This window comes from Ochotona princeps, chromosome 6, assembly GCF_030435755.1.
Source record: "Ochotona princeps isolate mOchPri1 chromosome 6, mOchPri1.hap1, whole genome shotgun sequence".
Taxonomy (NCBI): domain Eukaryota; kingdom Metazoa; phylum Chordata; class Mammalia; order Lagomorpha; family Ochotonidae; genus Ochotona; species Ochotona princeps.
Window position 1 is genome coordinate 56,944,990 of NC_080837.1, and position 14,216 is coordinate 56,959,205.

Sequence of the window (14,216 nt, forward strand, 5' to 3'; positions counted from 1 at the left end):
GAGAATGCACTATTTGTGATTAAATGACTATCTTAGAACTCACTAAAGCCACCATCTTTAAGAAGAATATTTGAGAAGACATGGACTTCGGTCTGGCCCGTGAGACCTCATGGACCAAGCTAACCTTGAATGCTACTTGACCGTGTTGGATTTCTGTTTTGTGTGGTGGGGTGGGTGAGGTGGAGTGGTCATGGAAACCATCCAACTCAGGTTACACTTCTTTTGTAACCTGCTTATTGTAGTCACTGCTTTTTCCACAATCACCTGCAACTGCCCACACGAACTGTTTCATGAGACACACTTGGACTGTGCCAAGCCTCTAGGAGAACCATGGCAAGGAGAATGGCACAGAATGGTGGGGCGTATTTAACAAAACAGAGGAAAGTTGTACAGAATTGAATGAATTGAACTCTTTAGTTCCTGGGATACTTAACCAGTGGACTTTCTTCACCTGTCATATATCGTACATAAAATAGCACTGAAAAATATGTAGCATACGTGATTTTGAAGAGGACTTCTCTAAGACTTAGATTACATTCAAGTATTTTCTAATTCGATTTTTTTGACCAACACAATTAAATGCTGAACAAGCTAAAGAAGTTGCGGGGAATAGCAACTGGGCACCACAAAAGTCTTTCTTTATATGTCAGTTGTTCTGAGGCTGTAAGGGAGACTTAATGACCTAAAAAACACATTTTAAACTAGTGCAAGCTTTGGCTAATTGACTAATCAGTAAGAAAGATTTTTAGAAAAATTCAGATCAGCGTGTGTATTGGCCGGGCAGATGGTGAGTGGTATTGAAAGGCAGATTTAATTTATTTACTGTTTATTTTCTAGGTTTTTTTTTTCATACTTTTAATTAAAGTGAGTACCAACAAAGTCTTGTCTAAGTATGTTTTCACTTCACAATATGAAAGGTGTTGACACATCATGTCATTAAGTTGGGAAAAGGATTGGAATTTGGTGTGAATTAACATATCACAGGGCTCTTGTTGTCTGTAAAAGGTGAGGAACCAAACCCATGTGTTAATGTAACTCCAACGGCACAGGAAGGCTGTCAAGGCATGTGGATTTGCTGGGCCAAGTGCTGTTGATTCCAAAAATGTAATTTCATTTGATGGCTTCTCCTGTAATTAACACAGGGAGTTGGACCAACTCAGAACTCTTAGCTTTATTGTCTTGGGAGAAGAATGATGAAATGTGTGCACTTCCAGAACAGCTTTCCCATTTTGCAGAGGGTTTATAATGCTAATAGGACTTGGGAGCCTTCTGGGATTATGTCCTCCTTTGCAATTAGGGCTTCTGCTTTGCAGTCTCAAGCGAGGTTTACCTGGAGCGTTTTCTCTTAAATAGTGTTTAATAGAGCTTGGGAGCTCTTCAGAGCAGGGCCTTGGATTCGGTTAGTGCTATGCAAAGCCTCCGCGCGACTTCCTTGCCTGAGAATGCTAACAGCCGCTGCTTATGTGTGCACCTGGTTGTTCTGTTAAATCTGCTAAAGATCATCTTGGACACCGAATGCTTCTCAACAGCATAAAGTTAGCAGGTGTCGATTCATGTGTAGTCGGTTTTTCTAATCAGCAGAATCTTTGTGATGAAGATAATGTAGGCAGGATCAATAATAGGAAAACCCATCTATGGATTTCTTGAACTGGTGGATAGGGACAACTCCTTCCCTAAGGTATCTGTAATAAAATCTTCGAGAGCCAGAGAAGAACCGCCTGGAAATGTAAAAGCTCCAACTTGAGCACGGGCTGTACCTGCAGGGCTGCGCTCGGCTCTGCTCTGGACTTGGAAGCAAAGCAATCTGCCCTTTGAAACCTCTCCTTGGGAAACTAATTAGCAGAATAATAAAAAGCCAAGATCAACTCTTGTCTTCCTTGTTGGGGATATAAAAAACAGTAGTTCTAATTAGCAATAATTAAAATTTAATTAAGAAGCTCTTTGCAGTCCTGCCCCCCTCCCCGCGCTGATGCTTGCCAGCTCCCGGTAGCGGAGCTGTTTTTATTCCTGTGGTGCTGAATCACGGCTTAATCACAAAGCCTTAGATCACAGCTTATGCAGCCCCGAGCACTAATCCACGGCCTTCCAAGAGTGACAGGCACAGAGTCCAGATTTCAATAACCGCCAGCAATTACTTTCTTCCATTTTATGATCCTGAATTGTGATTCCTCTTCCCTGGTTCTGGACTGATTGCAGACAGTGTTGCCTTTTTAAAAAGGTAACTTTCTATTTTGCTCTACCCCTCACTGAGACGAGAGAATGGGAGCTCCACTAGGAGATTGAATATTTGAACCAAAGTTCAACTTCTATGCTTTAAACAGAATTAACTGGAGAATAATAATAATAATAATAATAATAATAATAAAAAATAACCGGTGAAACCCCAGATTTTAAACACTGAGAGTGTTTGGCTGTTAGAAAAGGACATGTCACAGGTGGGGTGGAAGGAACACAGCTCACATGGGAGTCTAAATATTAATGTGATTATTGAAGATTCAAATTGTAAAAGGAAGTTCACTTTGTGCTACATTTTCCTATGATGGCCATGGTGAGTTTGATGTCAGGTGAATTTTGTCTCAGGAGATGAAGGAACTCCAAGTCTGACTTTGCCCTACTTTTGGGTATGAGGATTAATCACATTCATGGAGAGGAAAAAAACCCTCCAACGTTTGATAGTTCATTATGAGCAAAAGAAAAAGGAAATAATCAGGAATAGAGGGAAATTAGTTTTTTAAAAGCCACTGGCCTAAGAAATACAGCCCTGGTTCTTTAATTATTAAGGGAAGGGCTCTGAATCTGCTCCATTATCTTAATTATGTTTCTGGAGCAAACATTATTTCAATGTGATAAAAGATGACATGACACTAAGGGTAAGGCCTGAGCAGATGTTACACGAGTAACAAGCCAACAGGCCCACATTCTGGTAATTTCTTCCCCACTAGACATGTTCTCATTAATCTGTGATTAATAGGATTTGAGTATAGTAAATGATGATGATCTATTGTCTGTTTTGTCGAGCACCATGGAGGGAGTAATTTGTCAGCTCAGCTTTTGTGTGACTATTTAATAGCAAAGAGGGAGAGAGAAAAGACGCTAATCTTCTAATTGGCATCTATAGAGAAGGTCCGGGAGAGTACTGGCTGTGTGGAAATAGCCCAGTATAATTCCTTTGCCTGAGGAGAGCGCATGTGGGCTGCCCGGATCTTTTATGTAATTGTGCCTTCTATGGCAAAAAGAAAAAAAAAAGGTGGGATCGGGGATAAAGAAACAAACAGCATAAAACAATTCCCAGTGATCAGAGGCAACACTTCTGAACCTGCTGCAAGATTTTTTCGACTCTCATAACTTGCTAAAAGAGTGGGTGAAAGGAACAAAAAATCAGGTTGAAAAATAACTGCCCAAGTAGACCAACCCCGCCCCCCATATTTCCAATATTTAAAATAAGAAGCCCCTGTCAGTACAAGAAATGCCCTGATGCTGTGATGGCAAAGATTTTTTTAAAAAAGTCAATTGATGGGATATTTTGAACTAAATGATTGGATGGCTAGTCTTGTCAAGCTTGTTGTGGAAGCTTCTTTGCATGCCACCCCTTGATGCAAATTATGCATGAATTTTCTTCCTTTCATCTCATTTTATGTTTTCTTGGAAAGACAGATTTACAGAAAGAAGAAAATACAGAGAGAAAGATCTTCAATCTGCTTCTCTCCCCAAGTGACTGCTATGGCCAGAACTGAGCCAATCCAAAGCCAGGAGCCAGGAGACTCCCCTGGGCCTCCCTCACAGGCGCAGGGTCCCAAGGCTGTGGGCCATCCTCTACTGCTTTCCCAAGCCACAAGCAGGGAGCTGGAAGGGAAGTGGAGCAACTGGGACGTGAACTGGTGCCCATATGGGATCCCAGTGCTTATAAGGAGAGGATTAGCCAATTGAACTGTTGCACTGGACCCCTATCTTATGTTTGAAAACTTTCTGCAAGTCTTTACGTATTTTGAGCTCTTTCAGAGACACTTCTGGTTCCTGGAAATGAATAGGACAAGTTCTCACTGGGAGACAGTGTTTGCAATATCTCAGATGAGCAGTTCACGTGCGCATGCACAGTATGCAGCTGTGCACTGCTGATCACACAGAGCAACCAGAGTCAAAATGGGCTTTTGCCATCACAGTATATGTAATACGGGCAATGCACACAGGAACAGGTGTAATACAACTAAGAAGCGAGGAAACCTTCATCCCGCATGATCTTATCCCAACCACACTCACTGGACTGGCACAAATGAGAGCGCTTAAGTAGAGTCAGAGGGGACTCCACCTTTGATGGAAACAAAAATCAAATAAGGGCAGACTTTCAAAACCTGGTAATTTAATTTCAACTTTTAGGCTTTGTGTTGCTTGAAGTATACCTTAAAGAATCCTGAAACATATTTACAGACATATCTGGAAGTACATTCATTCCAGCACTGTTTAAAATATTCATGAATAGTATCGCAGTATAGAATATTATACAGCAGTTGAAGTAGATAATTATACCAACATTGTAAAGTCTTAAAGCTATTAGAATAATGGAAAAGTCCCACACATTTCAGAAAAATACTTAGCATATAAGTTTTAGTAAAAATGCATACAAGGCAAAACTAAAAATATGAGTGGGAGTGATATAAGTTTGAATCTACAATGGTAATTTTCTGTGGAAACAGGAAAACGAGTTTAGAAGGTTCTCTTGGTGTTTTTTTTTTTTTCTTAAAGAATTTAATTAGGGGCTCGATGTAGCCTAGTAACTAAATCCTCACCTTGTATCCACCACGATTCCATATGGACATCAGTTATTGTCCCCGCTGATCCATTTCCCATCCAGCTCCCTGTTTGTGGTCTGTGAAAGCAGTAGAGGACTTCCAAAAGCCTTGGGACCCTCTGCCTGAATGGGAGACCCAGAAGTTCCTGGCTCCTGGCTTCAGATTTGTTCGGCTCAGCTCCAGGCATTGCAGCCACTTGGGGAGTAAGTCAGTGGATTGAAGATCTTTCTGTCTCCTCTGTAAATCTGACTTTCCAATTAAAAAAATGATTTAAATAGAACAAAATGCAAAAAATTTGGTAATGCTGTTTGCTGTTTTATTGTCTGATTCACAGGATGTGTAATATAATTCATAATTTTAAAGATAAATGTATATGGGACTCGTTGTGGTTGGTAAATATGCAAATTCATTAGTAGCTAAGGTATAGTTGGATATGCGTTATAATGTCACAAAGTGCCAAATTTAGATAGACCTAAATACGTTCCTATAGATGCTCTTTTAAGATATGTGACAAAATTACTTTGATATAGAGTGGTTGAACTGAAAAGTCCGGTTGATTTTTTTTTAAATGATTTTTACTGGAAAAACAGTTACAGACACAGGGAGAGGAGGGCGGAAGTGGGGGGAGGGAGGGAGGGAAAGAGAGAGAGTGACAAAGACAGAGAGAGAGAGAGAGAGAGAGACAGATTCAGAATTAGTCTTTCATCTGCTGGTTCACTCCCACATTGGCCACAATGGCCAGAGCTGAGCTGGTCTGAACTCAGGAGCTTGGAGATTTTTCTGGGTCTCCTACATGAGTGCAGGGGCCCAGGAACTTGGCCTGTCTTCTGCTGCTTTCCCAGGCACATTAGCAGGAAGTTGAATCCGAAGTGGAACAGCCGGGACTCAAACTGGCCTCCATATAGGATATTGGCACCACTGGGAGAGGTTTATCTTGCTATTCCATGGTGTTGATTTTAATTTTTTAAGCAATGTGTTGAAGAGGCAGAGATAGAGCAGTCCTGTGTGTTTTTTACCACCCAAATGCCTCCAACAGTTGGGACTGCAACTTGGAAAGCAGGAGTCCCATCCAGACCTTCCGGGAGGGTGCCTGGAACCCAACTTCCTGATGTGTCATTCATTGCTGCCTCCTAGGCTTCTGGAGTCAGGAGCCCAGCCTTGAATCCAGGTCCTCTGATATGAGTTGAAAGCATCTTAACTGCTAGGATGAAAGTCTGCCCACGTAACTGAACTTTAAACCTCTCTCCAAAGTTAGTGGGGGGAAAAAGTGGTGGCTGTGGCAGCAACCATAGTAGCTGTGTGGTGTTAGGAGCGTGTGTGTTTGGGCACAGCTACAGACACTAACTTCTACCTTCTAAGAAGTGTGTTAAAATCAGTAGAGGGGCTTCTTGTCTCTGTTTTTGCTTTCATGGGCTTGAGAAATTACCACAGTTTCTTTGGCCTTGGGTTGTTTGTGTTTTTTAAAAAGGCGGGTGGGAGGGATTGAATAGAGAATCTTTCCAAGCCTCTTTCACTAAATTCTAAGATGCCCTTAAGGCTGATCTTGATTTATATCCAACTAAAAGAGATGATGCAGATTTTCCTAGGTTTTTCTTCTGGGTTTGTAACAAAGGTATATTTTTTCACTAGATGTGAGAGTCCTTTATCGAGAAAGGGAACAGCTCTCTGGAGTTGGAAGCAAACTGCACCTGAGGGGAGCTAGAATAACTGGCAGTGGGTCACTGTTAGATTTGGAGGGAATCTGGATATTGGAGGGAGTGCCTGGGAAGAGAGAGCTGGAGAGAGCCAAGTCAGGCTTTAGACAGTAGAGCTTGTAGTTGGGGCAGGCACTTGGCATTAAATTGTAAATGGGATGCCTACATTCTAAGTCAGAACACCGCAGTTCAAGCCCCAACCCTGCTTGTGATTCTAGCTTCCTGCTAATGCAGTTCTGGCGTGGCAGCAGGTGATGCTCAAATACTGAGTTCCTGCCACTCACAAGGGAGACCCCGACTGAGTTACAGCTCTGGATTTTGGCCTGGCCCAGCCTGACTGTTGGAGACATTTTGGGAAGAAAGCAATGCATAGTAGAATGTTCATCTTTCTCTCTCTCTCTTCCACTTTCTTTTTTTTTTTTTTTCCATTTCTCTCTTTCTGCTCTACTCTGCTCCTGGCCTTTCAAATGAATACAAATAGAAGACATAAAAATAAATCCTCAGAGATAACTTTTCATGACAGGAAGTTCCGGCATAGAAGTGTTTATCTTGTAGACTGTATTTCTGAACGTCACAAGATTTGGCATCCAGGGAGGTTACTTTTAGACCAGGCAGCTGCCAATACACCTTCTAGTGACTTCTCACCGATCAGGTTATTCTACAGAGGACTCATCAACTTCCTGTAAGGCTGACCCTGAGCACAACACGAAGGGACCAAGGAGCCACAGCACAGGTCCATCCCGGCCAGCATCACTGCAGGCTGCCCGAGGGACACTGATGCGCTTGGTAGCGGGGCCCTTCAGGAGGTGGATTCATGATTGGCAAATGAATTCTCCTGCTGGCTGATGAGTGGAGACAAAGACAGTATCTTTTGCACCTTGTCCTCTGGACAGTGAGGCTGGATGATCAGATAGGAAGGTAACGTACCCACAAAACCTCTTCTACCTGCGTGTACTTTAGTTATCAGATAACTGGATGTACTTCTGTATCCACTAAAAAGGCAATGGAGTTCTGGGGTAGCATGCTTCTGCATGGGTAGTGCTGCACACATTGACTTTGGGGCTTGCTGTAACTTGAACCTAGCTAGAGGTCTAGAAGCCAAGAGGGTGGCAGGCTTGGATGCTGATGAGACTCAGAGATGTCTGGTGAGGCAAGTCCCTCCCCACACTGGCTGCAGGAGCAGTTTGTATTGGCCAAGAAGACAGTGAAGTTCAAGGCTTGAGAATTCCCAGCTCTGTCGAGATCTTCTTTGGTGTTTCTGTTTAAACTGCTCGGATTGGGAAAGGTAAAGACCTGATATTACAGGATGTGTGAGAACATTCCTGCAGCACAATTAGGCAATAGTTGTCATTTTAGCATACATAGTTTCTGATTTGTTAATCCTGGTGGAGATCTATCCTAGGTGTTTATCATGACAGCACTATTTTAAGATGAGAATGAGTAAGGCTGGAGCAGGTGTTTGGTCCAGTGTGTGTGTGTGTGTGTGTGTGCGCGCGTGTGTGTGTAAAACCTTGCTGGAGATGCTGACACTAAGGTGACCATGACTGGGTTCAAGTCCAGGCTCTGTTCCTAGTTCCAGCTTCCTGCTGATGCACATCCTGGGAGGCGGTAGGTGATAGCTCGGGCAGGAAATGAGCGGTTGGGTCCCTGCCACCCACCTGGGAGATCCAGGTTGAACTGCTCGCTCCCAGGCGTGGCCTGTCCAGTAATGAACCAGCACAAGATAGGATCTCTCTCTCTCTGCCTTTCAAATAATAATAATAAAAAAAGCCTAAAACAGATAAAAATAAAACTATACAGAATGGTGATCATGTTTCGGAAGTAACATTTGATGAAACTGCTGTCCGAAAAAATACACTGAATAGTGTCAGACCAACTGATTAGCGAGCAGAGCAAAGGCCTGGCCATTCTACACCAGTCAAAGTCATGACTTCGAGTGCATGAAGACTTCAGTCTTAGCTCAGTCTGTTAGCCAGATTTGATTTTTCTTTTGTGTGGGGGATGGGTGAGGATTGGTTATTAGCACATTTCAAATGATCTTCAGTGGAGAATTTTTGAAGAAAGTAAGAGGGAAGAATAAGTCTTCAAACTAGAATTACAATCAAACTTCATAGCATTCTTCCTATTGAAAATTATAGGCTAACATTTTGATGGTTTGAACCAAGTGAAACATATAAGCAATTGCTAAGTGTTGACAGTTAAGGGAAGAAAGTGTAATTCAATCCACTTAGAAGATTTTGATCCAAAATGAAACAGTTTTCTCCTCCTGCTAGTCAGGCAGAAATCTAATTACTCTTGTCTGATCTACTATGGAGAAGAAAGCCTGAGCGGTATAGATTATGGACAGTTTTATTGATCTTAATCTTAGAAATCAACAAGTGAAGGTTTTACACTTTGCACATAGTTACTTAACTGGTGTTAAGAATAAAACCCAATCAATAATAATAATTTTGGTTTCACTCTGACTTGTTCTAGTTTCAATTATGAGTTGGCTGTCCCATAGGCCCTTTTGGTGAAGGCTTTAAGGATATTATCTCCGGGGTTGAGGATTTAGTGTAGAACAATTTTTTTTTTAATTCCGTGTAATAGTTCAGGATCAAAACTCAAAGTCAGAACAAAGGGAATTTAAAGATAGAGAGAAAAATGGAGCTGGGCGTGTGAATCCTCCTGATTGTTGGAAAGCTCAAGCCAGGGAGGCTAGGACAAGGTCAGGTGTGTGCCTGCAGTAGGTGCAGAGGGGAGACGTCCTTCCCTCTGGCTTTCCTCTACTGTACTGGGGTAACCAGGACATGTGTGTTCTGGGTCCAGGTCTGGTCCCAGAAGCTGAGGCACCTGGCACTGAAGAGCAGGTCTGGCCCAGTCTTTCTAGATCCCTCCTCCAGGAGCTCTTTCTCTGCACTGGCCACTTGGTAATTCTCCACACAATTTAATTCAGGTCATGAATGACCTGATCCCTTCTGGCCAGATGAGGGAACTTGAGCTTCAAAAGAATGAAGTAGCTTGGCACAGGTCATAGAAGTGAGAATGCGGTGAGGATCAAATCGGGTAGTGTTCAAGAACGAGCTTGACAAACTCGCTAAGTCTTCCGCTGCTGCTACTAATTCTTTGGTTCTAAAAAAGGAAAGTGAAAAACCTTCTTTACTTTTTTCCCCTTACCCTTCCCAGATGGACTTTGCTGGTTCTGCGTTAATTCGGCGTATGGCTCTTGTTTCCAAAAAGGGGCACTGTCAGCGTTTGCAGGTATTCCCACGACCCTGCTGTCACCACTTGGTTTTTGCCAAATTGCCGGTGGGTCCCAGAGGAAAACAAAAGGAAATTGACTCTGTTGGGAGTTAGTAAAATCCCCGTATGTTGCTAACACGATGAGCTGTATTGAGCGTGTGGGAATCACGGGTCTGGCATCCCAGGCCGTCTCTTGGGAAGGGTCGCTCTTGGCTCTGTGGACTTGACGGTTTTGTCTCTTCCTATTCACTCTCACAGCCTATTTGTTAATTTCACAAGCACTCAGCTGTGAATAGCAATGACCCTTGGCTTATCTTGGAGGCCTGTGTGACCAGGCAGCTAATACCTCCTTCCGCAGCTGCCCTTTCTCTCCTGCGAGGTTATCAAAACGCCCACCATTCAAGTCCACGCTTTCCCTGTGCCTGTCATGACTGTTCAGACAATTAACCTCCTGGGACTGTAATCCCAAAGATAGGGAAAAAGAGGCCAACGTTGTTTCCCACGTTCTGACCAGTTCTAGGCTGCGTGGTTTATCTTGTCTTTTCTGACCCTGGCTTCCTAGTGATATTTTATAGCCTGTTATGCGTACAAGGAGTCAAACCATCCACCAGAACGTCTTGTTAGTTCCCAGGCTCCTGGTACATGCTGATCCTCATTTGTTAAAGCTTAGGGAGACAGAGGAAATTCTCACTTCTGGAAAGCATGAGGAAAAGCCCTGAACCCAGACACTTGCTTTCATGTCCTTCCAACCCATTTTGCGTGCCTCTTTTAGCCCACTCAGGAATCCTCCTCCATAAAAAAAGAATTTCCCTCTTGGGACCTCACAAAATAAAAGAACTGTGTCTAGGACTGCACCTGTGTTCCACATTGCCTCGATTGTTCTGCACTTATTAACCATCACGTTCCCGTCTTCTAAATTTTGTTTCTGAATTCTGGTTGCTTGGAAGCTGTCTGTGCCTTGACCACTACAGGCTTTTGGGGCCGTCTGGTCCCATTTTTAATCCTTTGTCTTTGTGCTTGCTTAAGTCCAGAGCTGTCGTCGTGAGCAGACTCACTGAAGCCAGAGGCTGAGCGTTGAGTCTGCATTTGGAAAATGCCACATGGCAATTGCTATATCTTTCATGGAATCCTTGAATGTGTTTATAGTTTAATTCTATATTTTTATATAAATATAATAATGTATGACACCTCATAATAGCTAGTCATGATTTTCCCGTAAAATTTGTTTTTTTTTCAAAGGTTTATTTATTTTATTACAAAGTCAGATATACAGAGAGGAGGAGAGACAGAGAGGAAGATCTTCCGTCCGATGATTCACTCCCCAAGTGAGCCACAACGGGCCGGTGCGTGCCGATCTGATGCCAGGAACCAGTAACCTCCTCCGGGTCTCCCACGTGGGTGCAGTGTCCCAATGCATTGGGCCATCCTCAACTGCTTTCCCAGGCCACAAGCAAGGAGCCGGATGGGAAGTGGAGCTGCTGAGATTAGAACTGGTGCCCATATGGGATCCTGGGGCGTTCAAGGCGAGGACTTTAGCCACTAGGCCACGCCACCAGGAAAATTTGGTTTTTATTTCCTGTATATCACGGTAATTACGATAATTTTAAACTATGACTTTTAAGACTTTAACTTCTTGCACAAATACTTTAATAGCACCTTAAAAGACTCATAAATGTCCTGTGTCCTCAATTCATGCTAATTCAATGACCTTAGTTCACTTTTCTGCATTCTCTGATCTTTTTTTTTTTAAATTATTTTTTATTTGAAAGGCAAATTTTTACTGACAGAGGAGAGAGCTTCCATTTGCTGGTTCCTTCCCCAAGTGGCAGCAAAGGATAGAGCTGAGCTGACCCAGAGCTGGGAGATGGAGAGACCCGAGGTCTTGGGCCACCCTCTGTTGTTTTCCCAGGCCATCAGCAGAGAGCTGCATCAGAAGTGTGGCAGCTAGGACCTGACCTGGATCCTGTGTGGGATGTTGGTGCTTACAGGTGGAGGATTAGCTTGCCCCATCACTGCACCAACGCCCCTATGTTCTCTTACGTACTAGATCATAAGCATACAACATTTTATGCATTTTTGAGATTACAACATAGATAAAATCTATGGTCTTTTGAGAGAAAAGAAGATGGGAGGAAAGCAAATGCTTTTTATTCAGGATCTAATTAAGGTTGGAACTGACATTCATTAATTTATTTCTCAAAACAGCTAATAGGGTGTATTTATTATTCTCTTGACATGGTGAAGATTAAGTTGCTTTTTGAGATCACACTGAGACAAAATGGCCAGTAGTCAAAAGGACTCCAAATTCATGTTTTTTTCTTTATGTACTATCACTGATCAAATGTGTTTTCCTATAATACCATAATACACCACAAAGGGTTTTTTTAAATATATTTTCATTTATTGAAAGGCAGCACTACAGAGAGAGGGAAAGATTTTGACAGAGCTGTTTCACCCACTGGCTACATTCCCAAATGGCGGCCTTGGTTGGGGCTGGGCCAGGCCAAAGCCAAGGCCTTATTCTGGGTCTCTCCAGAGGTGGGTGCCAGGGCCCAGACACTTGGGCCTTCTTCTGCTTTTCCAGGTGCATCAGCAGGGAGCTGTATTGGAAATACAGTGGCTGGGGTGTGAATCAGTGCCCACATGGGATGGCAGGGTTGCAGATGGCTGCTTAACTTGCTATACCACACAGTTTGAATTTTATCAGCTACTTAAGATTCAATTTGAGAGGAAGCTGCTCAAGAGCTCTTGTTTTCGCGCCAGTGTGTAAAAATGCATTCAATCACTATCTCTTCAAAACTGCAAGGCCCTCTCTTCCCAGTTACTACTTCTCTTCAAATAATAGCTCAGGGACACCAAGTTCTATATCATCGATTTCATCCCTTAGAGTTGATTCCTCTCATTTAATTCTCTTAAAAAATATATATATATATGTATTTTATTAGGGAAATTTACAGAGAACAGGAGAGACAAAGTTCTTCCACCCACCAGTTCACTCCCCAGATGGCTGCAACAGCTCGGGCTGAGCTGATCCAAAGCCAGGAGTGAGAAGCTTTTTCCTGGCTTGCCATGCAGGTCCAGGGACCAAAGCAATTGAGCCGTCCTCTGCTGCTTTTCCAGGGCCACAAGCAGGGGGCTGGATGGGAAGTGGAGCAGCCCGATATGAACTGGTGCCCTATGGGATGCTAGTGCTAGCAGATAGGGGATTAGCCAGTTGAGCCATCATGCTACCCCTGCAGGTTTTCTTTTCTTTTCTTAAGATTTATTTATTTTTATTGGAAAGGTAGATATACAGAGAAGGGGAGAGACAGAAAGGAAGATCTTCCGGCTGCAACGGCTGGAGCTGCGCCAATCCAAAACCAGGAGCCAGGAGCTCTTTCGGGTCTCCCACCTGGGTACAGGGTCCCAAGGCTTTGGGCCGTCCTGAACCGCTTTCCCAGGCCACAAGCAGGGAGCTGGATGGGAAGTGGGGCTGCTGGGATTAGAACCTGCGCCCATATGGGATTCTGGTGCGTGCAAGGCAAGTTCTTTAACCACTATGCTATCATGTCTGGCCCCAGATTTTATTAAAGATTTATTTGACGGGAAGCATGTGGGAGGGAGAGAGGAAAAGCTTAAGATGTTCAGTCTCCCAAATGGCCATAATGCTGAGCAGAATGCTTCACCTACCGCGCATCGGAGCTTCATTGCCTGTTAAGGATGAGTCATATTCTACTGTGTCTATGTCACATTCTGTGTGTGTTTGTATCTGAAGATGGAACTAGAGTTGTCTACCTTTTAGTTACTAGGAACGAGCCTGCGGTGAATGTTGGTGTGCAGTCACGCTTGAATCCTTGTCCGCACTGCTTTTGTCTGCATGTATACGTCTAGGGATGGGATTCTTTGGTGCTGTAGTAATTGGATGTTTTGTCTTCTGAGGAACTGTCGAGCTGTCTTCAGTTGTGTATGCATCATTTTATGCTTCTGCAACAATGCACAAAGATTCCAATTTTAGTGAATGTGAAGTGGTGTTTTGTTGCGGTTTTATCTGTGTTTGTGCTGTGTAACGATGAACACCTTTTCACGCGCTTACAGGACGTTTGTGTAGATTTGTGTTTGAGAAACAGTAAGTCTTTGGGTTCTCTATTGATTTACAGGAGTTATTTATATATTCATTTTTTAATAAAATTTTATCACATATAATTTCCAAATTCAAAAAGTTCATGGAAAAATGGAATTGAAATGTTAATTTTGTTAATTTTGGTGCAAAAAACCTGAACCCAATTGTAGTTTTTTTAATGATAGATTTTCCATGAACTTTTTGAAGACATGTTGTATTTTCTGCTGTTATATATGTTGTCTTTTTATTTCATCGATAATATCAATTTATTCACAAAAGCTTTTAATTTTGATGAAATCCAAGTTTTTTATTTTGTTGCCTGGAGTTTTGGGTCATGTCTAAGCATGCATTACTAAATCCAAGGTCATAAAGATTTACTGTTTCCTTGTAAGATTTTTTTTAAAGATATATTTA